At 36.8% G+C, this 26416-nt stretch overlaps 1 protein-coding gene across 8 annotated transcripts in view; it reads right to left on the reverse strand.

Moving 5' to 3' along the window:
- MECOM (MDS1 and EVI1 complex locus) overlaps nucleotides 1-26416 on the reverse strand; it is a 632521-nt gene that overhangs the window by 423775 nt on the left and 182330 nt on the right. The gene's annotated exons all lie outside the window — the stretch shown is intronic.

Below are 26416 nucleotides of genomic sequence, written 5' to 3' on the forward strand. Positions count from 1 at the left end.
CATAAGAGACAGAGATGTAAGGGAACAGATGGAAAGGGAATGGGGCATCTAGGAGGAGTATTCCCAAGGGAGATAACAAAGGCCTTAAGGAGGAAAGAGGGTTGTTGGAGAAATGAGTGAAGCTCAATGAGAGCACATAAGAGACAGAGATGTAAGGGAACAGATGGAAAGGGAATGGGGCATCTAGGAGGAGTATTCCCAAGGGAGATAACAAAGGCCTTAAGGAGGAAAGAGGGTTGTTGGAGAAATGAGTGAAGCTCAATGAGGCTGGAATGTGGGCAGTGAGGAAGAAAGTGACAAGGGTGAGACTGGAGAGATAGGCAGGGGCCAGATCACACAAGGCCTTGTAGGCCCTCTTGAAGATTAGGGCCATCATATGCCTCTGCAATGAGAGAGAGCATTGACAGTAAAGCAAAGGAAACATCGATCAATATGTCTCAACAGTAAGAATATGATGGTGAATGAAATGTCTCATTTTCATATTTTCTCACACTTCAAAAGAAAATTCTGCTCATTCTAGAGAAGACAGGCACATTTAATGATATAACCACTCAATATTGTATCATCCTAATGTCTTCCAAATTTTTATGGCCTCTTTCTATAAAGTCCTTCACATGGGGGAAGTCAACTAACATAACCAAGCACCTACGGTGTGCTATAGACTAAACCCAAACAAACTCAGTGCCGTCGAGTTGATTACGACTCATAGAGACCCTATAGGACAGAGTAGAACTGCCGCCACAGAGTTTCCAAGGAGCGCCTGGCAGATTCAAACTGCCGACCCTTTGGTTAGCAGCCATAGCACTTAACCACTACACCACCAGGGTTTCCATGCTATAGACTATGCTGGGTATTTTTTTAATACATTCTCTTATTTTAGTCTTCACAGAAATGTTACGATCAATCTCCGACTGTTAAACTGAGAATACAGCGGGAGTAAATTGTCCAACGTCAGAAAACTACCGAATGGTCCAAATTCTGGTCCATCTGACTCCAAAGTCCATGTACTTTCCATAGTAAAAACAGCAGGCTTTTTTTTTTTTTTCCCCACATCAATCCACTCTCCTATCAAAATGAAATCAGCACTTTAACGTATGGTATGAAAAGGTATCACAATGGTTCTGTGTAGGTTGCCAATAACAGATATATTGAAATGTGAAGAATTCAAACCTAATTGTTTTTCTTTGTTTTTTGTTTGTTTTGTTGTTTTCAGGCAAGTAAGTGCCCTCCTTATCTTTTTATTCAGTTGAAAGGGTTTCTTTGTCATATATACTCTGCCATGAATACCCTCCATCCTTATCCACTGCTTACCTTATACTATTAAATTCTATCCCCAAGCTTACCTTCAACATAGTAATCTGAATTCTTTGTGGGCTATTGGCATGCTTCTCAGTAGACGTGAAGATCCTTCATCTTCAAGAGGATGGCTGTGAGGTGTACACAGATAGCTCCTTAGCCCCTTCCAATCTGCCCCTACCCTGCTGTTCCTCTTTCTCACCAGCTGTCCATCGGCTGCTCATCTCTCTTCCTTCATCAGTGCAGCTGCCATTCCCCTTCCCTCCTTTCCCATTTCCTCTCTCATGTCTTTAGTCACTTTTCCCGCATCTCTCAGGTTTTATGTATGTAAGCTGGCCCTCTATAGACATCATCAGCCATTTTTCCTTCTACCAATCACAGAATATGGGGCCTTTAGCATTTCTCTGCCATGTTTGTCTATGTTGGTTAGTGATAGAGCTACTTCTTCACCAAAGAGATGGATGGTTTTTGTAAATCAAAAAGGAGAGGAAGGGAGATGAGCTGCTTCTGAGCCTTGAGGCCCTTCCAGGAAGCCTGTGCTTTCCGGGAGGCTGCTCTCTAGTAGACCAAGGTATAGCTGTGTGTGTGTGGTTGTTACTGCTATTGTCAACAAAATGTCAACATTCAACGTCACATTAAAGGACTGTGTCTCTCCTGGAACTCCTAAGTTCATGTTTGGTGTGGGAGCAGGGGTTGTTTGTTCTCTGGTGTTTTTTCATCATTGCTGTTTGTTTTTGTTGCTTTTTGGTTTTTGCTATCTTCATTAACAACACATCGTATAAATTCTTAAGACTTTTCTGTACTTCACAAATTAACAAAAAAAATGAGTACACATTTTTTTGTTTTATTTTATGAAAACCCCCCAAAAAGCAAATCATTATCCAAAGATGACAGAGTTGAAAAATAAAAAAAAGTTATTAGTTTGAGAACTTAAAGCTGAACAGAAACCTACTAATGTGTTGATTGTCTGTGGATATTAACCAATTCATGACTTTTACCTATGTATCTTGGCACATTGTGTTATATTTGGCATTATAAACAATTCTGAGACAATGTTGGAATGACCATTTAAAAAAAAAAAAAAAACCTGAAAGTTGTTCATGATGTTTAGAATAGTTTGTCTATTCCAAAATGTTATATTATTCAAATGACAAATTTATGTATATGTCATATGTATATATATACGTACACATATATGTACATATATATGTGGACATAGATATAGACAGAGACCCTCAGTATCTTTCACGAGCTTCCTGGATATTTCCCTAGGTAAGCAGCCTCTTATCTTTATCAAGTAAAGGCAGCATGGATATTACGGCAGTGGATGCTGTGTGGTAAGATGTAAGCTTTTCACCTGAATCTATATGGGGAAAGGAGGTTTTGCTCTTAACTAACTCAGCCACTCTAATACTGTATTTCAAAGATCTATCTCAATTGTGATTCCTATTAGGTGTTGATGTTCATATTTATTTGTTCTTTTTGTTGTTTTGTTTTGTTTTGGGTGGGGTGTTTAAAAGAGTAATTCTTGAAATCAGATTCTGTATAGGGAATTCATAGACTAAAGGTAATGTGCTATCTCTCTCCCTGGAAATTCAACCTTAACATTTCATACATACATGTCAAGTGCTTCATTGCCTTTCCACCCACTGTGAAGTTAAAGTTTCTTTTACCACCACTATTTTATTTCAAAAGAAAAACCAAGGAAAGAGGTCCAGATCTCACAGCTTGGACTTCTCCCAGCCATATGTATGGGCTACTTACAAAGGAAGCTCTCATGAGGAAGCTAAGATGCACTGGGGGTTTACTCCCCAGCATCATTCACCACTGGGAGGAGCATTCAGAACCACCTTACACTAGAGAATAATTGCCTCTTAACAAGATGAAGGCACTCATTGAGAAGTCAGTCCTGGTTGTCTCACTGGCAGTTCATATTACTAAAAAAGCGTGAGCTAAACTGATGATTGCTGGAAAGGGGAACTCACATTGACCTGTTCTGAGAAGACGCTTGATTTTTTATTTCTGATGAATAACAGTGTGATATTTTACATGTTTTAGCTGTTGATATCCAAAACATTTAAATTGATAGGCCTTTTAAATCTACGGCTGCGAAACAGGGACTTGCCAATATTTCTAATGGAAAGTCTCCAAAAGTACATAACAATACATATATCGACTTCTTGTTTCAATGAGTATCAAGATTAATTGTCCCTGTAAAGGTAAATAAATATTGACAAAGGTTTCACTTTGGTCCATATTTTCTACTCAGGTCGATAAATCTTGGTATTCACCTCAACTGAAGTCAATATCAGATGATTATTAATTCATGGTATACTAGACTAGCAGCCAAAACTACAACTTAACATATAGAAACATAGTTTTGCACACCAATTTATGTTCAAATAAATACCCCCCCCAAAAAAAAAAACCCATTGCACATCAAACAAAAAAATCACTGAATTGTTTAATATACTTAATGGAAATATGAGTACAACCTACAGATACTAGGTATACGAAAGAATCTCCTGTTTTTCTATTGTCTGAGTGAATTATATTTAGGTTTGTCTAATTTGTAAAAAGTGATTCCTTCAGTCTTGCCATTCAACATTTTGCGTCTTTACTTATAAACTCCATTCCTGCTTCAACTTGCTGATGAGGTTCATATGAGGGAGAAAAAAAAAAAAGGAAAAAAGAGGAATGAGGGAGAAAAGTAAATTATTTAAAAGAAGAATAAAAGAAGAGGTAACAGTTGAAGAAGAGACCAAAGAAGAAATTGGTAAGAAGAACTGAAAGACATAAAGAAAACAATAAGAGGAGAAGTAGGCAATAGATTCAGGGATGAAAAAATTTAAAATATCACCACTGATTAGCTGTGTATTTTCATAAATTTCAGTAAAAAGAATTTATTTCTTTCCAATATTGTTCCCTCATTTAAAAAGATGCTTCTATCCAACTCTGATGACTTAAACACCATAAATTTTCTAGTTTTTCATTCAAGATCTAAAATGCAAAAAGCTATTAACTTATATAAATAACTCGAAGAAAATTTAGAGCAAATATTTTTACACAGTAAATTTCGGACAAATTCATTAAAGTTTTCCGGGATTGAGACATCCTATGTCATAATGGGAAAAATAATTCAATATTACTATTAGGTAGATGATGTATATGAAATGTGAGCACTTCTTATTTCCTATGAAGGTACACAAACATTTGAAGACAGGCTGTTCAAAAGAAATTGCTCATCAACACTAGAAATTGACAAGCGTATCAAAAAAGTTATTGATCTGTATAGTGTTACAGCACAGATGTATCTGCACTAAAGGAAGCACCATCTAAGACTGATAATATTAGCCAATTGATATTACCCAGGGAGGGCTTTGGCCATTAACAGGGCTTCCAGTCCACATTCCTGAAGCACTGCATTTCTGGTCTTCAGTGTTGCCGCTAGTCAAAACAAGGTTAAAAACATCTGTCTTTGCCTTTCAAGATTTGACATTAGCCAGAACTTTCTGATTATTGTTTATATTAACTGAGCACTTCATATTCAATAATTTTAAATATAAATTTACCTAAGACATTTTAGACTTTCTAAGAATTATGAGCCATTCATTAGCTAATATTTGCCGAATGTAAAGAAGCGATGGTAATTTGCAGGACTGAGTTACAATAAAACAGCTCTGGGTGTCTAAGACACCCCTTCAAATTACTAGAAGAATTTTAGAGGGGAAAGGAAACCTGGAGATGATCTCTTCCAACATCTCCACTTTGAAAAGAGGAAAACCAAAACAAGAAAGAAATACTCAGCTATGGGGCAGTTCTACTCCGTCCTATAGGGTCACTATGAGTCGGAATTGACTCAACGGCACTGGGTGGGTTTTAAACAGCAGCAGAGTGAAAATGAGAAATAAGATCTCCTTATTTTACTAAAAAAGCAGTATGAGCCAATCTACCTCCTTTATATTTCACTTTCCAAAAGGTAATTTGGAATGAAACATACAATATCACATTGAACTAACAAATTCCCCCACATGGATGTCTTTGAAACACATTAAGGTTTTCAACTGAGGCATGGATTCACTTCTCCCTCCAAAAGCATATACATAAACACTGTCCCAGAGATGGTACAAACTTTGATGTGGTTTTAGGGGTGGAAATGTGAAGAGCCTAGGAATACAAAATGATAGGCCCTCTCTTTTTGTTTTTATAATTATTCATTTAAACCAAACGAACAGCAACACCAACGTCGAAACAAGGTGATGTCGAATGTAGGCTTGAAAGCACTTGTCTAAGATGCCTAGCGAATACTAGCAAAAGTTAACCAAAGAGAGTAGTCAATGTTGAAGCAGGACATGCAATGGCATTGAAACAAGAGAGCTCATGATATGTCCCAGAAGCAGCAAGTGTCCACAAAAGAAAAATGAGAAATGAGGTCAGAAACTCATAGCAATTCATAGCAACCTACAGAGAGTCAGAATCGACTTGATGGCAATGGGTTGTTTTTTGGGCGGAGGTCAGAAAAGGCAAAGTAAGTGTCAGATCTTGCCAAGTAGTTGGAGTTTACTGTGTCTCTTGATGGCAAACCATGGAGGGATTAATTAATATGACCAGAATCTTTTTTAAGAAAAATCATTTTGGCATCAGTGCTGAGGGTATGTGGAAGAGAGTGATCCTGGATGCATAAAAATCTGTTGAAAACATTCTTTATCATCCAGGAGAGACATGGTCATGGTTTGAACAAAGACAGTAGCTGGGATGATAGAGAAAAGACAGCACCTGGATAAAAAAACATGTTCGGGTTATGAAGAAGATAAACACTTTCTCCTGAGATTTAGGCTTGGAATGTAGAACGAGGAACAGGCTTGTAAGGTCAAATATGAATTCAGTCTGGAACCACCCGACTGCAGAAATAAATGCAAAGTTGCTCTGAAGCAATATACAGGTCCCCTCCCCCTCCCACCTCCCCATGAAAGTAGAGCCTTCCTATAAAACCTTTCATAAGCCGAAATGGCATAAAACAAAGAATTACCATTAATTTATATGGGAAAAATTTTTGAGCATTCCCAGACCCAAAAAATAACCTACCAATCATACCAAACACCACATAAAATCCAGGCGGGAGCCATGGAGGATGGTCCCGGCACGGGGGGACCGAGGGAGCATGCCCAGGGCCATGAGACGAAGGGGCAGCAGCCACTTCCACCTCCCTGACACTGTGAGAGGATGAGCAGGCCAAGAAAGAGGAGGCGAAGGCAGCAGCGGAGGAAGGTGGGGAGGAGATGGTGGCATCCGGAAAGGAGCAGCTGGGCTTTCTGACCAGGCTGCCTCCCGCCACCCCCACGCCGGGCCTTGCCAGCCTGGACTGCAGGGCTCTGGACCACAATTGGAAACTGTTGTCTCCTCTGGGTACGTCACACTTCGAGTTCCCAGACCACTACCCTCCGAGGTTACCGAGACGATCGAGGGGGACTGCTGCCCTCTACAATCGCAGACCTGGTTTTCACCTACTGAGCCTTCCATCAGCGGGGCACACATGTACCCAACCCATACTAACGTAGGTCTTTGGTAAAAAGCAAAGTGGCTGTAAGGCAAACTTCTGGATAGTGGGGGAAACTGTACTCTAAATGCAGGCCGTACAGGATTCCTTCAGATAAAGCCTTGTGAAAATGAGCTCAAAGTCCAAAATTACAAAACATACAAAGAAATGCACCTACAAGAGAGACAATAAACAGATAAAATGAACTTCAGGATTAGATGAAACCTAATAGACCTGTAGAATAATCTGATTTAAAAAAAAAAAAAGCTTGTTGCCTTTGAGTAATTCCAACTCATAGCGACCTAATAGGACAGAGTAGAACTGCCCCATAGCTGTAAAGCTTTATGGAAGCAGACTGCCACATCTTTCTCCGAGGAGCAGCTGTTGGATTCAAACCAGCAACCTTTGGTTAGCAGCCGAGGGCTTAACCACTGTGCCACCAGGGTTCCTGAATAATCTGATAGAAACTATAAAATAAGTTTATTTAATAATTTAAAATGTAAAATAAGGAACCAATCCTAAAAGAAAGAAATAGGATATCATTTTTTAAATCACAAATTTTAAAAGAACCAAACAGAACTCCTAGATTTTAAATGTGTAGCTACCATAAGGGAAATGTCTATAAATGAGCTGAACAGCAGAGTGCAAATAATTAAAGAGGACAGAATGAAACACAATGTAATACAGACCTCAGGAAATTTCTCAGAATGAAGCACAGAGTTGAAGAGAAAAGCATTAAAGTTAAGATGCTTGAAGAATAGAAAAAAAATGCCCAATATGGCTGGAAGACTTCCAAAATGTGCTAACAGAAGACAGAATGACCGAGAATTTTCCAAAGCTGACGAAAGGCATGAATTATCAGATTCGAGAAGGACTAGAGAAGGTAAAAATAAAATACACATCTGGACACATTATAGTAAAACTATGGATGCCTAAGACAAAGAGAAGTAACTAGAGAGAAAGTCAAAAGCAGATTTCTACAGAGACTGCAGTGAACCAGCAGCAGAATTCTCAACAGATGCAGTAGAAGCTTTAAAAAATGGAATAATATCCACAGTATGCTGAGAGAAAATAATTGTCAACCTTCGATTGTACAGTCACAAAAACTATTATTTAAAAATGAGAGTGAAATAAAGATATTTTCATGTAGACAGAAAGAGCTTACTGCTCACAGAACATTGCTAAAAGAATATTAAAGAATATATTTCAGGAACAAGTAAATTGAATCAGGAAGAATAATAAGATGCAAGAGGCAATGGTAAAGATATAAATTTGTAAATAATGTGCATAAATCTATATTATCTTTGATAGTATTAATAACAATGACTTTTTGGGAAGTTTTAAGTGCAGGGTGAAAAAAAACCCTGCATAGAATTAGCATATAAAATAGGGAGGGATGATCTGAGTTAACACATTCTATGGTGCTCAAACATTTCAGAAAGAAGGTAAAAATATTATTTAATGTGAGACTGTTACATATGCTGTTAAATATTTATTAAAAAATTTATTAGCACCCATTAAAAAAACACAGATAGAATACAGTAGAGAGAAAATGAAGAAATAAAGAAAATTCAGTTAATCCTACAGAAAGCAAGAAAGACGGAAAAAAGAAGTAGAGGGGAAAAAAATGACAAACGGAAAGCAGGGCAAATATAAAACATAAACTAAGATGAAAGAAATAAATCCAAACATAGGCCTAATCACAATAGATGTAAATGGATTAAAAGAGAGAGAATGAGAGGTTTTATTTCAGAAACAAAATCTGCTATATGCTGTTCAGGAGAGATACATCTTCCAACCCCAATGAAACGACTCAAATAGTTTGGAAGTGGATGAAAAAAGACGTAACAACCAATACCAGAAGAAAGCTTAAGCAACTATATTAATATGAAACAAAATAAACTTCAATGCAAAAAGCATTATTCCCTCTTATTACAAAATGAGGAGTCCCTGGGTGGTGCAAATTCACTGCTAACCGGAAGGTTGGAGGTTTGAGTCCACCCAGAGATGCCTTGGAAGAAAGGCCTGTCAATCTACTGCCAAAAAATTGGCCACTGAATATTCTATGGAGCACAGTTCTACTCTGACATAGAAAAGGTCGCCATGAGTTGTAATCAACTCTGCAGCAACTAATGGTAGTGGATTATAAAACGACAAAAGGAAAACTTTACCAGGAAGACATAATAATTTGAAAAAGGCACCTAATATATTAGTCTCCAAAAGCATAAAAAGTGATAGGATTACAAGAAAAATAATTGACAGATTCACAATTATAGTTGGAAATTTCAACACACCTCTCTCAGTAACTAATAAAGCAGACGCCAAATTAGTAGGAATATATAAGATTTGAACAGCATAATTAACAAGCTTGACCTAATGAACATATATTAGAAGTTGTACCTAAAAGTTACTTTTCAAACCTATGTGAAACATTTACAAAAATTAGCCACAAAGAAAGCAGTGTGTAATAAGATTCAATAACATGATACAACAAACAAAACTCATATGTTTAGGAATTTTAAGACACATTAAATAATACATGGGTTGAAACAGAAATCATAGTGAATATTATAAAATACTTAAAACTAAATAGTATTGAGAACATTATATATCAAAACTTGTAGAAAGCAGATAAACCAATATTAGAGAAAATTTATAGCCTTAAATGTTTATTTTAGAAATGAAGCAATGCATAAGGAGTCCAATTCAAACGTTTAGAAAAAGACTAGCAAAATGAACCCCAGGAAAAATAAAAAAGTTTTGTTTAAAAGAAAACAAAAATGTATAATACAGACAACATTTTGGCATTTAAATTAGTAAAAAAAAAAAAAAAAAGAGGAGACATAAATGAAAACATCAGGAATTTAAAGGAGGACATAATGGATACACGAGAGATTTTTAAATGATTAAAAGAATATTCTGAACAACTTCATGCCAATAGATTTAAAAACCTATACAAAAGAAAAATTTCCTAGAAAAATAAAACTTACTAAAATTGACACAAAAAGAGCTAGCCTGAATATAACCATTAAAAAAATGAACTAATATTCAACTGGTTCCCAAAATACATTAGCCCAGTATTAAAGAGTTTTTAACAGACCTTTAAGTAACCTGCCATCTCATTTTAACAGAAACTGCTCTAGAGAGCAGCTAGAAAAAGCAGCAAGTCAAATGAATTAAAATCAAAACATAACCGGGTTTTTTGTTCACGTTTTTTGTTTTTGCGAAGCTTGACAAACTGATCCTGAAAATTTCCAGTTGTTGCAGAATCGATTCTGACTCATGGGGACCCCATGTGTGTCAGAGTAGAACTGTGCTCCGTAAGGGTTTTCAGGGCTGATTTTTCAGAAGTAGATCACCAGGCCTTTTTTCCAAGGCACCTCTGGAGGACTCCAACTACCAACCTTTCGGTGAGCAGGTAAATGCTTAGCCATCTGCACCACTCAGGGACACCTTCCTAAAATTTATATGGAAATATAAATGACTAAGGCAATCTTGAAGATGAAAGGAAGATTTGCCTTACAAATATCAAGATTTACAACACAGCTATAGCAATTAAAAAAGTGTTAGTGGCATCAGGATAAAGAAACAGACCAAATGATTATAATAGAGAACTTGGAAACAGGCCCGCATATTTGAGGAACTTGGTATATGACAGAGGTGGCATTGAAATGAGTGAGGAAAAGATGAAATTGTTTAATAAATGGAGTCAGAACACATGCCTAGTCATAGTGCCTAGTCATACAAAAAAAAAAAAAGATAAAACTGGATCCCTACTTAACACCCGAGTACAAAAATAAATTTCAGTTAAAGACCTAAATGTGTAAAGTGAAATTGAAACTTAAAACGAAATTTTTTAAAAAGAAAAGAACTTTATGACATATAAGGGATAAATTTGACTGCTTTAAAAACAGAAATTTCTGTTAGGCAAAGTTCACCATTAGTCAAATAAAGGACACACCACAAACTGGGAGAAGAGTTTGAATGTATACAAGGGATCCAGAATTAGCACTGAATAAAATGTTTGAAAAATCATGCCTGCAAAAGACATAAACACAATTCACAGAAGCAAAACCTGAACGCTCAGTAAACATGAACAGGCGTCAACTACTGTAAAGAAGGAAAAACAAACAAGACCTTGTATATCCTGATTAGTAAAAATTAGTAACTTATAATACTAAGTATGGGTGAGTGGGGGCAATGTAGGGAAAACAGGAAGGAACTCAATCACCATTATTAGGAATGTAAAAAGGTGCAACCACAAGTTGGTATTAGCTGACAAAGTTGAAGACCCACATAACCTATGACCCAGCAATTTCATTTTTGGGTATTGACCCTAGAGGAGTTCTCAGAATGTGCACAAACCAAACCCAGTACCGTCAAGTCAATTGTGACTCATAGCGACCCTATGGGACAGAGTAGAACTGCCCCATAGAGTTTCCAAGGAGCGCCTGGCGGATTCGAACTGCTGACCCTTTGGTTAGCAGCCGTAGCACTTAACCACTACACCACCAGGGTTTCCGAATGTGCACAAGGAGACCCAAAAATTGTGCTGAGCACAGCTCTGTTTGCGACAGCAAGAAAGCAGAAACAACCCAACTGTTCCTAAATTCAGGAGCAAATTAATACACTGGCTTATTCAAAGAATAGAATACTATACAGCAGTTAAAATGAATACATCTGTTGAACCTTTATCCACATAGATTAATTTCAACCACAAAATGCTGAATGAAAAAAGCTAGCTGAGGAATGAAAAGTAGAGTATACTGCCATATATGTATATCCTGAAAATACTAGAAGTAGTGTATATAGTTTACGGTCAGACATGAGCAATAAAACTACCAAAATGAACATGGAAATACTTCACACCAACTCCAACTCCAGGATATAAGCAAAGGGGGTAGTGAGAGGAGGACTGTTTTATTTCTTTTACAAAAGAGAGTTTGTTAGCAAATTCGTATGATGTTAATAACTGGGTATATAGATAGCATTTTACTCTGTTCTTTTCCATACATTTAAGACATTTCATAATTAAGAATAAAAATTCATTGTTAAGAGTATGTAACATGAGAAAAGAAGACGTATTTCCATTTGGAAATCCCGCCCACATAGGGGTTTCCTGGACTCGGGCCTAAAGTCACCCCTCAGACAATTGCTGATCAAAGCAGACTCATCACCAGGTTTCAAGAGATGACCTTAGAAAAAACCTTTAGGTTGGTGATTTCCAGAACTGGGATTTCAAGTATCAGTAAGTTTCATTAAAAATAAAATATAATTTTTCATTAAGTAGTTAGTTAATTAATTAAACAAACAAAATTTTATACATATATTACATACACACACATGCATACTTTTCAACATTTCACAAAAGACTTAACCTTTCACAAAATAAAAGACAGAAAAAATAGGAAAAATAATCTAAGAATAAACAAAAGCCTTTTAAATTAAATCAGGTTATCTTCATGGATAATTATATTTTTCTCATCTTTCTCATTTTACATCAAAATATAGAAAACTTCCCAGTAAACTAGCATGAGATCATAAACGAATGTTTGGGGACCACTTGTTTCAGCATTTACCAGGCAGAGACTCGATTACAAGGAGACCAGTATTATGATAAGCTGGAGCCCAGATGGTGCAGAGGTTAAGAGCTCAGGCTGCTGACCAAAACATCAGCAGTTCAAATCCACCAGCCACTCCCTCAGAACTGACTTGACAGCAATGGGTTTGATTTTTTTTGTTTGTTTGTTTGTTTTTTGGATGATAAGACATTTGTATGGACCTCAAAAAGATTTTAGGAATTACATGATAAATACTTGCATTTTCATCAGTCTTTTTAGTTTGAGGTGTCAGTGACAAGCACTAGGGTTATCCAAGGCTTAATATACAATATGTTACGAACTCAGTCACACTCCTCTATTGTTAATTACAAAAAAGTTGTTGTTTCTTTTACAGTTCAATTAAGTAATACCATTCTGTCCATTTTTTTCTTGCTTATTTTTGTTTAACTCAGTAAAACATGCACAGAGCATATTTAAATATTAGAAAAACACTAGTATCCTTAAAGATAAATACTCTGTACTCTACCCAAGTTTGGTACATTAATGCCATTGTCTTCAAGCCTGTTCAACACAGACACACATTCTGTTTCTGGGGTCAGTGACATGACCCTGCTGACTTTGAAGAAGAATTTGAAAGAAAAAGCTAATGCATCACATTGAAAATAGAAACAGGGCCGACGTAGATTTTACAGCAGGTGGGGATGAGGTGAGAAGGAATTAGCTCTTTGTGAAAAGTAAAATATGGCCCAATCAAGTTAGTGGCAACATCAGACAAGTCAATTGTGTGAAAGCGCAACCTGTTGGATAAATGGCTCTTTTCTATTCACTCCTAAGCCCAGTTCCAAAACCAACCACAGGGCCTGCAATCCACAGAACATCATTCTGGAATTTTTATCCAGGAATGTAAAATCTCTGCTTGCAAAGTATTTTTAACCTAAGAGGAAATATATAAAATAACTACTTGCAATAAGCACCAAGTCACAAAATGCTGTAAAAGATCAAATTAAATAGTTATTTAACTTATATTTATTACTATTATTAGATAATACTACCCATAATATTATTATTGAAGAAATAGTAGTAAATGGAATAACCACTGAAATTAACCCATATTTAGATACATAAGCATATCTACTTCTCTTACCTTATGGAAATAGAAAGCCGTAGTCAGAACCATCTGCAATCTTGATGTCCAGTTATTGAAACTTTAGCTAATAGGTACTTAAGGCACTAGATTCACCCCTAATAAATTCTGTAATTTCCCCTTTTTTCCTCGACCATACCAGGTACTTTGATTCATTCGTTCATTTATTCATTCATTCAAAAAGACATGTGAGTAGCTGCTGGGTACCAAGCACCAAACCAAAAAACCACTAAACCCATTGCCATCGAGTCGATTCTGACTCATAGTGACCCTGTAAGACAGAGTAGGACTGTCCCATAGGTTTTCCAAGGCTGTAAATCTTTATGGAAGCAGACTGCCACATCTTTCTTCCGCAGAGCAGCTGGTGGATTCGAACTGTTGACCTTTCAGTTCTCATCCAAGCACTTTAACCACTGCACCACCAGGGCTTCTGTACTCAGCACCAGGACTTAAAAACAGGGCTCACAGTTAAGTCTCAAGTTATGGTTATTTGATCAAGTAGCACATCTTAGAAAACTTGACCCTCAGTATCTGTGCAGCACAGTGTTGTTTGATTTTCCCCATCTTTGAAATGAATAATTGAACTTTCAATCTCTCTCAACACCTGAGTGGCGCTTCTCCCTTCTCAGACAGCACCAGGGGCTCCAGCGGTTACCAAACCTCACAGCTGCCTCCTCCACTTTTGCAAGTACCTTCGAATCTGATGGCGAACACTGTAGTCTGCTTTGAACACTGTCTTACATACTTTAAAAAAAATATGTGCTGGGTAACTCAAGTCTCTCAAATGGAAAATGATTTAATCTGTAGTAGCATTTGACTGTGCATATAATGCTGAGTGAAACAGGAGCAGCCCTGACATTTTATGAATAGGAAAATAAAAGCGTGTGCTAAAGAAGACTTGACAGCAAGAATGAAAGAATGAAGATTCAAGTTAAGCTGTTGAAAGCCTAACAAGATAAAGACAGGCAGGAGAGAGTCTCCTTAAATGTGACGAAATAAGGCCTGAAGGGAAGGAACGATAGAGAGATTGACGAGTATACACTTCGAAACAGAAGATGAATGTGTTCAACCTGACAGTAACATGCAGTTAAATTAATCAAAGTACCAACAGTCTTAAACGGTAGGAAAGAATACAGATTCATGCAGCAATCATCTTTGATGGTAGGTGTGAGATTTGAGATAGAGCAAAGAGGTGGAACTTTTAAAAGAAAATAATTGTTAGGATAACATAGCGTTCTCGTAACATGTAAATGTGACTACTGATCCTGTCACTGTCTTCCCTGTTTTCCTTGTGTTTTATTTCTTCCACTTAATTTTTTAAAGAGGAGACTAATACCAAATTTTATTACCCAAAGGGATTATTTAATTTTAAGTGATTTTTATGTGTGTGAATTTTAATGATGAAATTTTGAGAGGGAAAATTTTCAGAGAGTAAGCTTATTGGTACAATGAACACGTTGATAGCTTACACTGTACAGTTCTTCCTCTCTTGCTCCCAAAGGCATGATGCAGCCCCAAATACCAAGCCCACCCTTTGCCTCGCTCTTGATCCAAACTACAAGGCTTTGCAAAAAGGGTCCCCAGGAAGTCAGATGGCACCAGTTCTGCTAAGGACACTATTAAAGCTGGGAACAGATAAAGATGTTTTCAGAACATTCTCAAGTATAAGCATTGCAATAAATCAGCCTTTCGCTAACTAAAATGTCCAACGAATCAAAACATCCCACATCCTGAATATCATCATTGCTGAAATTTTATTACATGCCATTGAAATTTTCCTACTTTCACCTTATCTGCATTCCCTAATTGAGGGCTCAGTCATTTAAAGCAGTGATTCTTCAAGGGAAGGGAGTGGGTAGTGATGGATCCCAGAACATCTGTATTTTGAAAAAGTCCCTTATGTGGCAATTTTGATTCATCTTACTACCCCAAACTCTCAACTGAGAATCACTGCCTTAAAGGAAATAAAGTTTTCCCTCATACATTAAATTATCTACCCATGACGCCACTGACCATCAGCTTTCTCATTAAAAACCAATAATGATGACAGAAAGGAATGAAAGAGAATCAAAAAATGGCAATAGTGAGGATGGGCTAGAAAACGTAGGGTCTTTCTGAGGACCCCAATCAAAAAACATAAAGAAAAATACGTAGGTTAAATCCTTCCTGTTGTACTTAAGTCATGTTTCACCTTCTATGAGATGGATTCGGAAGACACTTGGTCACCACACTTCTCCTAACAGTCCTTCATACAGTTGAGGACAGTTATTAAGTCACCTCTAAACCTTCTCAATACCGGTAATCCTGATTCTATTCATCTTTCTTCATCAGTGCTGTTTTCCAACCCGTTAATCATTTTCATTGCTCTCCCCTGGACCCTATCCAAGTTCTCCACGTATCTTTAAGCTTCTGTGAATTATGTGACCGGTTTATAGCTTTGATAAGCCTGGGTGGTGGAAAAGGTAGAATCTCATCACAACAGACTATAAATGTGTGTACGGGGGAGGGATGGGGATGGATAGAGGAAGAGATAATTCTATTGTACCAGAAAGTTCAGGGGAAATATGATATTCATTTAATAAGTCTTACTCCTTTATAATTCTTTCTAAATATGCCACATTAAAATATCCTGAGCCACAATTAGGATCTGTATTTTACATGGATGTGTACTTAGTCCCAACCTATGCCTGGTTCTTTCATGAAACAGACAGAAAGAACTACATTTTTCAAAAGGTTGGTTGTTGCTTATGTGGACCAGCTACTCATAGCACATATGAGAGATGGAGAAACTAAGGTATGTCCATCGTATCTCCAATAGTCATTCTTTCCATGGCTTTTCCAAATGAGGCTAAGTGTCCTAATTCCTGGATATATTGGTAGTTTGGATACTGTTCTTACAGCTAAACTAGGACCAATTAGTCTCAGAAGCTTTTCAGTTTCAAAGTCATTAGTCAGGCTGTACATATAGGGAGGAGAATGGCACAGCGAGACTAGTTGGTGGTCATCCAAGTACAAGCTGAGAACTTTCAGCAAGTTGAGTCCCTCTCTGAGCCTCTTAGACAACAGTACAGCTGCGCCACAGAGCTGAGTGAAGATTTGGTGAGATATTACATGCGAAGTCTGGAACAATGCCTGGCACATAGTGAACACAATGGCACTACCAGAAAACTAGGTGACTACAACTGCAAATCATGAACACAGGGAGTGAATGCAAGGCTGCAGACTTATTCCTTTGGATATATATTTAGGATATGGGTGTCCCCTCAAACAAGATAAAGCAAGGTGGTCATGGGGAAAGCAAGAAGCAAATAAAATGCTGCTGTGGCTCCTGGCAGATATCTCACGACTGCAAATATGTTAGGGATCTGCAGAGTGTATCGGGAATTAAACAGAACCTAGCCAATGGCCAGTTGCCTTTTTTAGCTTTAAAGAGACTCTTGAAGAGAGACACCACACCCATCTTTGGAAATACGTTAGAACCAGAAGTGCATATGGAAATTATAATTATCTCTTAGCTGAGGGCTTTAGTGTAGAACATTTGTGGTGCTTGTAACCTAAAAGAGGGATTTCCTTAGATTTGCTAAAACTGCCTCTTTTTTTTTTTCTTAAATCAACATTACCCATACCTCATTCAGGATCAAGTGAATTGTCAGATTAATGTGTTTCAGCAGGAAGTTGATTCTGTTACTTCCTTAAAGAAAGAGCTGCTCATCCTGAGGGTTATCAGCAAGCTGCTGCTCTGACTTCTTGTGCCAGTGGTTCTTCCTGACTGGCCGTTTTCCCTCTGGCTGGAGATAACACTGCAGTGACTCTGAATTCCTTCATTCAGTATCTGATCCAATCTTCATCATAAAGCCTTCCCTAGAACATGACTAAATCGAAGCATTTCCATGTCTTGGTTCATTCCCAAGATCCCAAACTGACTTTTGGTTGAACTTCGGTGGAAAATCCAAATCATGTAACAATCAAAACCAAAATCAAACCAAACCCACTGCCGTCGAGTCGATTCAGACTCATAGCGATCCTATACAATCGGAAGGAAAATAATGGCTTTTTCTTCATTCCATTTTCTAAGCATATAGTAAAAACCAACCCAAAACCCACTGTCATCATTGTGGTGACTACTAAAAAGTTTTCTTTGGGACTTATACAAATTAGATTATATCACATAAAACATAGCCAATCATGCATAAACGTTAAAAGACCTTCTAACCATTCAAACCATTACCATATTTCTCTCCTTTTCACTGTCACTGTTTCCCCTCAAAAAGAGTATACTAATTCGCATCATGTTAAAGTGGACACAATCTTTATTTCCTTAATCTCCTGCAGTCTGATTTTGCCATTCCTTTCAAGCCAACATTATTTTCTGAATCCTCTAGTTCATGTTTGACTTGTCCCACCTCCCTACTTCCTACCTCTGTACTTTCCACATACTGTCAACAGCCAAGTCCTGCTGACTCTTCTCTTCCCATGTTGTTCTTTCTATTCCTATCACCACAACTTAGTCCAGCTCCTAATTATTTACCCTGAATTTTTCTTTTGCCATAGCCCACTAACTAGCTCTCCGATTCTTCAGTTTTTGTCTTACAATTCATCTTGCATACCTTTGCCAAATTAAACATCCTAAAACATAATTCTGATAGTATCTCTTCACATGTCAGACATTCCAAGGGTTCCTCATTACCTCTAAATAAAGTTCAACTTCAACTTGTATGAGGCCAATGGTGTTTTTTGAGTGAATGAATGAGTAGAAAAATTTCATATGCAGGCTTTAGTAACCAACTTGCAATTTAATTGAATAAAGGCCAAAAGAAGGGTTTTGTTTTTTGTTTCTTAAGCCAAAGTTCCCTGCGTATTCTGTTTGTGGGCTCAGAAATGTTTGAATCACAACTGGTAAATCAACTGACAAGAAGAGTTACTATTCTACACATTTCACCTCGAGATTTTTAAAAACCCCATCATACTTCAATTGAATATATACTTAATTTCTATTCCTTAAGATATGATGAATGTTCTCTCCATCAATTCTTTTTCATGAGTGTTTAATCCAAGGAGGGTTGACATTCAGAGCGACAAAATACACAATTTGTCCCAATTTTCTCAATTATTTCTTCCAATTCACTTACATGGACTTCAAAAATATCATATACTGAATTAATAAAAAAGATTTGGTAAAATAAATAACATATTATACCTTTGTTGAAAATGTCTATCTAAAAGAAAGCCTATTTTTAAATCTCATGAGAGACAGCAGACCAAGCCGGCAGAGTGAACACATGCCAAAACTGCCCTTTGTTCCAAATACAGAGAAATGATAGATGTATATTTTTAAACATTTGAAAGTGTAACGCTATTCAAAAGCAAGAAAGAAAGTTTTCCACGGACCATAAAAATAAGGAAATCTACAGCAGTAAAGAGTCTTTATCTGGGTTATGGCCAAAAATGAGTGGTAAATATTGGATTTCAGTGCTCATATAGAAAAGGGCTGAATATATTCTACACATGAATTAAGCACCCCGCAAGAAACCACAGTTATGACAACACTCCCAGCCTCTTAAAAATAGGGTGAAATAGTACTATCTACACTATCAATAAGACCTGGTGCAACTAAGGCAACTTCTAAATTGCCATACAGAAATAAGTGCATTGAGGAAAATTCCCATGCAAGATGAGTTCTTAAAAATTAAAATCAGCACTGTAAAAAAAAAAAAAATCAATCAATCAATAGGCCGAAAAAAGGTAGAACTTACACAAAGAAATACAAATACCTAAGCAAACGGAAAAGAACTTTTAAATAAGGATGCTTAAAATTCCAGAAAAGGTGAAGGAGAATTAACATCCACGAAACGAAAATAGGGCTAAGAAACGGAAGCGAGAGTTAAGAAAAGGAACCAATTGAAAATCTTGAAATGGAGAAAATGAAATAAAAAACTCAGCATACGACCTAAAGAGTAAACTGGACAAAGCTGAAGAGACAATTGGTGAATTTGATAGAACTTAATCAACCTCACAGAAATTGAAAGTGAAATAAAGAGAAATTAAGAGATATGATAATATCTATTTTCATAATTAAAATACCTTCATCAGGTAGATAGATAGGTGGATAGATGGATGGGTGGATGGATGGTGTCATGGACTGAATTGTGTCTGCAAAAAATATCTTTCAACTCGGCTAAGCCATGATTCCCAGTATTGTGTGATTGTTCACCATTTTGTCCTCTAAGATGATTTTCCTATGTGTTGTAAATCCTATATTTATGATGTTAATGAGATAATGGGATTATCACCAGTTATGTTGATAAGGCAGGATACAATCTGCAAGATCAGGCTGTGTCTCAAGTCAATCTCTTTTGATGTATAAAAGAGAGAAGTGAAGAGACTATGTTGGCATCTCCTGCCTGGAGGGGAGATGAGAGGGTGGAGGGGGTTAGAAGCTGGTGAAATGGACACGAAAAGAGAGAGTGGAGGGAGAGAGCAGGCTGTCTCATTAGGGGGAGAGTAAAAAATTGGGAGTGTGTAGCAAGGTGTATATGGATTTTTGTGTGAGACACTGACTTGATTTGTAAAATTACACTTAAAGCACAATAAAAATTATATGGAAAAAAAAAGAAACTAAGATAACACCTTCGCACATGATTTGATATACCGTCTAGTCCGATAGTTCTCAAACTTGCTACATATTTGAATTACTTATGGAGCTTTTAAAAATAAGAATTTTGGATAGATGATACATTATGAGTGGATTTAAGTTCAATACAAGGAACAAACTTCAAATTAAAAACTCTCCCCAAAATGGCACATAAGATGGTGAGTTGGCCAACACTAAGAATATTCCAAGTGATGCCAGCCAACTGACTGGATTTTTAAAAGATAATTCCTATGTTGGAACTGGAGCCCTGGTGGCACGCTGGTTAAGCGTACGTCTGCTAACCAAAACGTTCGCAGTTCGAATCCATCAGCCTGTTCCTTGGAAACCCAATGGGGCAGTTCTACTCTGTTCTATAGGGTTGCTATGAGTTGGATCAACTCGAAGGCAACGAGTTTTGTTTTGTTTTTTTTTAATGTTGGAATTATGTTTAGAAGACAGGACTGATAGCCTAAGAGCCCATGCGATTTACATTTTTTATTCAGCTACTCTAAGTATAGGGTCTAACTGAACACTGTGTGTGTGTAGTTAGGCTCCACATAAATACTTTGGTTGATCCTTTGAAAAAGAAAAAAAGAGAGAGAGAAGTGAGCAGAGAGATAGGGGGACCTCTTACCACCAAGAAAGTGGTGCCAGGAGCAGAGTGTGTCCTTTGGACCCGGGGGCACTGAGAGGCTCCTAGACCAGGGGAAGATTGATGACAAGGACCTTCTCCCAGAACCAACAGAGACAGAAAGTCTTTCCCTGGAGCTGATGCCCTGAATTCGGACTTCTAGCCTACTGGATTGTGAGAGAATAAACTTTGCTTTGTCAAAGCCAAGCACTTGTGGTATTTCTTTTATAGTAGCACTAGATGACTAAGACAGATGGATAGGTAGAGAGAGAGAGAGAGAGAAATGTAGCAGAAAGAGAAGAGAGACAACATTTGAAGAGATCTTAACTAAAAGTTTTCCAGAATTAAAAAAGACATGAGCAATCAAATTGAAAGTCACAAGGAGTACCAAAAAAAAAAAAAAGAAAAATTCAAAACTAGAGACATCATAGTGAAACTTCGAAAAATCTTGAAAGCTTTCAGAGAGAAAAAGTCAGATTCCCAACAAAGAAGAATGATCAGAATTGTTCTCCCCAACAACCAGAGCTGTTAAAAGACAACAGAGAACTATCTTCGAAGTTCCATGGCAAAATACATGAACCAGAATTCCATATCCAGTCAAACCAATGCTGAAGACAATGGGCAAATGAAAGAAAGATACTTTCAGATATACAAAAACTTAAAAAGTTAACTATCCATGAACTATTGTTAAAAGAACTACTAAACTTATTAGATCATAAAAGCCTACCAATATACTACAACTTGAAGAGAAAGAAAGGGAGGGAGGGAGGGAGAGAGGAAGAGAGAGAAGAAAGGAAAGAATAGAGAAAGGAAGGGAGGAAGGGAAGAGAGGGAAAAAGGGAGGGAAGGAGAAAGGGAGGGAGAGAGAAATTAAGGAATGAAAAAGAATGGGATGCAAAGGACAATGGTGAACAAACAAGTAAGCAAAACATGCTGATACACCTAAAATACTGATTGCTTAAAAAGAAGCTAGAATCAAAAAAATTCTAGAAAATAACAAACTAGAACGGAGTTGATGGCCAGGGCACAAGAGAGGTTGAATTTGTGTTACAGTGTGCTAAAACTCCTTGTCTTCCATGGGAGGGGGTTAGCAATACTAACTATTCAACTTGCTAGAAAAATTATGGTGTCTATTAAGAGTTAAAAAAAAAAAAAATTTTTTTTTTTTTTTTTATTAACAGTAATCAGTAGAAGAAAAGGAGCAATAAAAATATAGAGCTTGGTAACATTTTCCAAGGTTCTCTTCCCTATAATCTTCTAGCCCCACTTACTATCTGCAAAAGAGATAAAAAACATCTTGTTAAATGTACAGACCTTGCTTTGCAGTCAATAATGGGAACGGTGTGAAATTTGCAAATCTGACAGCGCTTCAGTCAGTCAGTCACATTTTATGCTTGTTAAATTATATTCAGTAAATTAACAGTAGCATAGGAAGCAAGGCTTAAAGTAACTGAATAAAAATATTAGGAAATCCTACATATTCGATCATAAAAGCCTACCAATGAAAGCCGTTAAAAGACATACCTGAAGGTGACATAAAACTGACGAAAGCAGCACACAATAAAATTCAATGACAATATTTGGCTATGCATGTCATAGCAGTGAACAAGGCAATCTAATGTGTACAATACCTTTCTAAGCTTCCCTTTAAAATGTTCATTTATTAATAGTTCAGCTGCTACATAAAATACACAAATGAAATCTGTTCATGTCTGAACAGACAGGAAAAAAATGACATTTTACAAATAAAGATGTAGAGAGAAAACTAAAAAGACATACTTCAAAATTATAATGGTCCTTGTTTCTGAGTGAAATGATTATGAGTGACATTTTCTTTTCTAAAACTTTAACATTTTCTACAATAAACATGTATTACTTTGTGTTACTTTATCATCAGGCAAAAACAAATATTCCAAAGATTTTTAAATCTTCCACAGGAAACTATTTTTAAATTCTATGTGATTCATCAAATACAAAAGTTGCTCTGAGTGCCTATTTTAATTATTCACTCAATCAAAAGTCAGTATGTAGCATAACGTGAGATTAAAGAAAAACAGGGTTAAACCTGCCTCTACAGCACTGGGTTTTTTTTTTGCTATAAGCTAGAACCCCAATGGAAATCAATTTATTCTTAATTGAAATAGAAATTAAGTTTGATCATTTTCTAGATATATAAAATCAATGCATTTATCCACAGAATCTTCAGGAATATAATTTACCTCTGTCTCTATTAAGGCCTATACTAAAGTAGCTCTACAATCAGCCCCTTCCAGATTCAAGAAAACACTCGTCCAGAACTATTATTCTCAAATTTCCAACTAAAACTGAGTAACCCTGAGGTTTTCTTAGTGTTTGGCTATACATGCCTGGATTGAGTCAAGCATATTAACATATAGGTCATTCCATTCTGCATCACTCTGTTTAATGTAATGAACACTAACAGATTTCTCATTTCCTGTATCTCTCTCTCTCTCTTTTTTTTTTTTAATGTCACTAGGGTCAAAGACCAGAAAACAGACACGTGAATCAAAAAAAAAAAAAAGTGAACAACATGGCTACTACTGAATTTCCAAATAAAATTACTGAAAAGCATGTCTTACTCAAGATACAACCATGGTCTATTTAACATTGTTATTCTCACTACTGACAAAATAAAAACAGAAAGTCTCTCATTAAAGACTATGCTTTTACCCAGCTCTGGAATACTAATTTGGACATTGCAAATAAAAGCCATTTCTATAAATTTCTATTATTTTCTCTGATTCAAGGAGCAAACCTATCATTAACAACATCGAAATATTTCCACTTAGGCCACTGACAAAATTTTAATGATCAGGTTGGTCATTTACCAATTTGCATTGTTTGAATCTAACAAAGGGTTTTATTCATCGTGGATGGACATTTTGGCTTTCATTTAGATGAGTTGGAATTTCTCTGATTCCCAAGTACAGAATAAATTCAAGTGTTTAATTAGAAAGATTTTTTTAAATTATAAAATTATGTTTAACTATCTAATGCTGTCCAAAAGTAACTATGTAATGTGATTGCTACGTCAGCCATTTATAAACTCGGGGTCCGTATCAACTGATTATATTGGCCAAAATCCATGAGGAATAATGAATAACAATACTACTACCCAGAACATCAGACTTTATATATCACTGCCATATATGAGACACACGTAATATTCACAAACCATGAGAAAAGAAGCATTATTTGTGATCCTCATTGTTGCTTACATGTGTTGTTCTCTTGGAGCCCAAGATCTACTGCTCTTTCCTATCTTACTCTAATTTCCTTTTGAAGAGTTATCTCTAACCCACTGGATATAAGATGTGCAGCTGTATTCACGAGTCCATCCCCTTCCTAGAAGGTGGCATGTTAGACAAGTCAGTCTCCTCACTGGAGTCCCTCCTGTCAAAATGTGACTCTTGAGCAGAGGAACAAGGAAACTGAAAACATTTAGAGGTTTTCATTTCAGTAGCAGAATCCAGATCAGATTCTTCTGCCATAAGGCCTATGCTAAGTCCCCAACTCTCTGGAGATAGCTTGACTACACTCCCATTTCCAAGCCTAGTTTTCCAGTCTCCCTCCTTCAATTCTGTGTGCGTTCAACTTCATTCCAACAAATTCTCTTTTGTCCAAATCAGTCAGAGCCAGCTTCTGTTGCATGCAATCAGAGAATCCTAAAACTTCTATATAATGCCCAACTCTCTCATTGGCTACTTTGTAAATAAATACAGATTTAACTATATAGGAAACCCTGGTAGCATAGTGGTTAAGAGCTATGGCTGATAACCAAAACGTTGGCAGTTTGAATTCACCAGGTGCTCCCTGGAAACCCTATGGGGCAGTTCTAATCTGTGCTATAGGCTTGCTATGAGTCGGAATCAACTCGACAGCAACAGGTTTCATGTTTTTAGTTTTATAAATATATAGATACGCATTACGTTATTTAATCCTCACAACAGCGTTGCAGAGTCAGTATCATTACTCCATCTTAAAATGAGGAAACTGAGACTTAGAGATATTAAGTAACTTGCCCAAGTTCACGTAAGCAAAAATAATAATAAAAATACAATTTTAAGCCCATATTCTTTCCAGGAATACCATATGCCCTCTTAGAAATACTGAAAAGATATGTCAAGATTTAGTCTTAGCCCTTCAACTTCCAAAGGCTTATAGAAAGGAAGGGTTGGTGATATCCTTACACTCTGTGACAACTGTTGTCAGATGCTGTCGAGTGGCTTCCAACTCAGAGTAACCCTATGTACAACAGAACAAAACACTGCCCAGTCCTGCACCATCCTTACACAATGACAACCAGCATTACATAAATCATAATCAACAGAAAAACTAAATTTATCTGCAGAATTTGGAAAGTCACAGGATATATATGTTAAACAGGAACTCTGAATACTATGATGATTCAAAAGACAATATTCGCCCCACCTCCACTCCCATTTAATGCAACAATTTGAATCAGAAAAGGCTTGCATATTTTAAAAGTCAAGAAATCTTTCTTTTAGGTTTAGAAGGGGAAAGGGACTTTCGCTTTCTCCCCTAGATTTCTTTACCCTCCCTCTGCTCTATTTCTCTTCAAGAAGTATAACTTATATCATCCAAAATTTCCATTTTAACAGATAGACATCACAAACTCAGTATCCCACCCTTCACAAATACCACATAACCTAATAGTGAATGCAAAAATAGTTATGTGGAATATTCTGTAAAACCTTTGGGAGTTAAGAAAAAAGAGGCACGCTTAAGCCTATTTTTTCCATCTGGCTCCAAAACTTCAGTTCATAAGTGAAGTATATGGTATTTGTATTGGCAAGAAGAAATGTGTGATTTCAAAACATCATCTAGTAGTGCCATTCTGTAGGCCATGGTGCTAATGAGGCATGGTGGTGAATATCGTTCCTGTAATGGTACCAATTGTTTCAATATGTAAAAGTCTGTCTAAAGTTATGGATTGAGGCTCTACTAGTGTCTAAACCAAACCAAACCCACTGCCACCGAGTCAGTTCCAACTCTTAGCACCCCCATAGGACAGAGTAGAACTGTCTCTTGGGTTCCCAAGGAGCGCCTGGTGGATTCAAACTGCTGACCTTTTCGTTAGCAGCCGAGCGCTTAACGACTAAACCACCAGGGCTCCTGCTAGTGTCTAGCCATCCTAAAAATGAATCCCGCAAGTTAGTAACAGACCTAAGCTTACAATCATCTCGGAAAATAGATTGAAAGACACACTCTGCTCAAGATGAACCAATGATGACCTTTTCTGGGAAAAGGTGACAGCAGCTATCAGAAAAAAAAAAAACTTTTTTTTTTTTTAATTGAATGAATGCACAATCTAATGGAAGGGTTGCCCAGACTCCGCATTCGGCTGGAGAGCGTTCTACCTTGCCAGATTACGATCACTTCAACTGGGGCTGTCTTCATAAGGATACTAAAATCAAGCGGCCACAAAATGTATTGGTAAAGCGCTTAATAAAGATGTCTTGTGGTGGAATTTAAACATATGCAGTGTACTTATTTTTTCTATTCAATTGTTTAATTGCTATGGTCCTCTTAAAGAAAAGGTTTTTGGAGTATCTTGAGGGTTTATGTAATAGCT

This window comes from Loxodonta africana, chromosome 23, assembly GCF_030014295.1.
Source record: "Loxodonta africana isolate mLoxAfr1 chromosome 23, mLoxAfr1.hap2, whole genome shotgun sequence".
Lineage (NCBI taxonomy): Eukaryota > Metazoa > Chordata > Mammalia > Proboscidea > Elephantidae > Loxodonta > Loxodonta africana.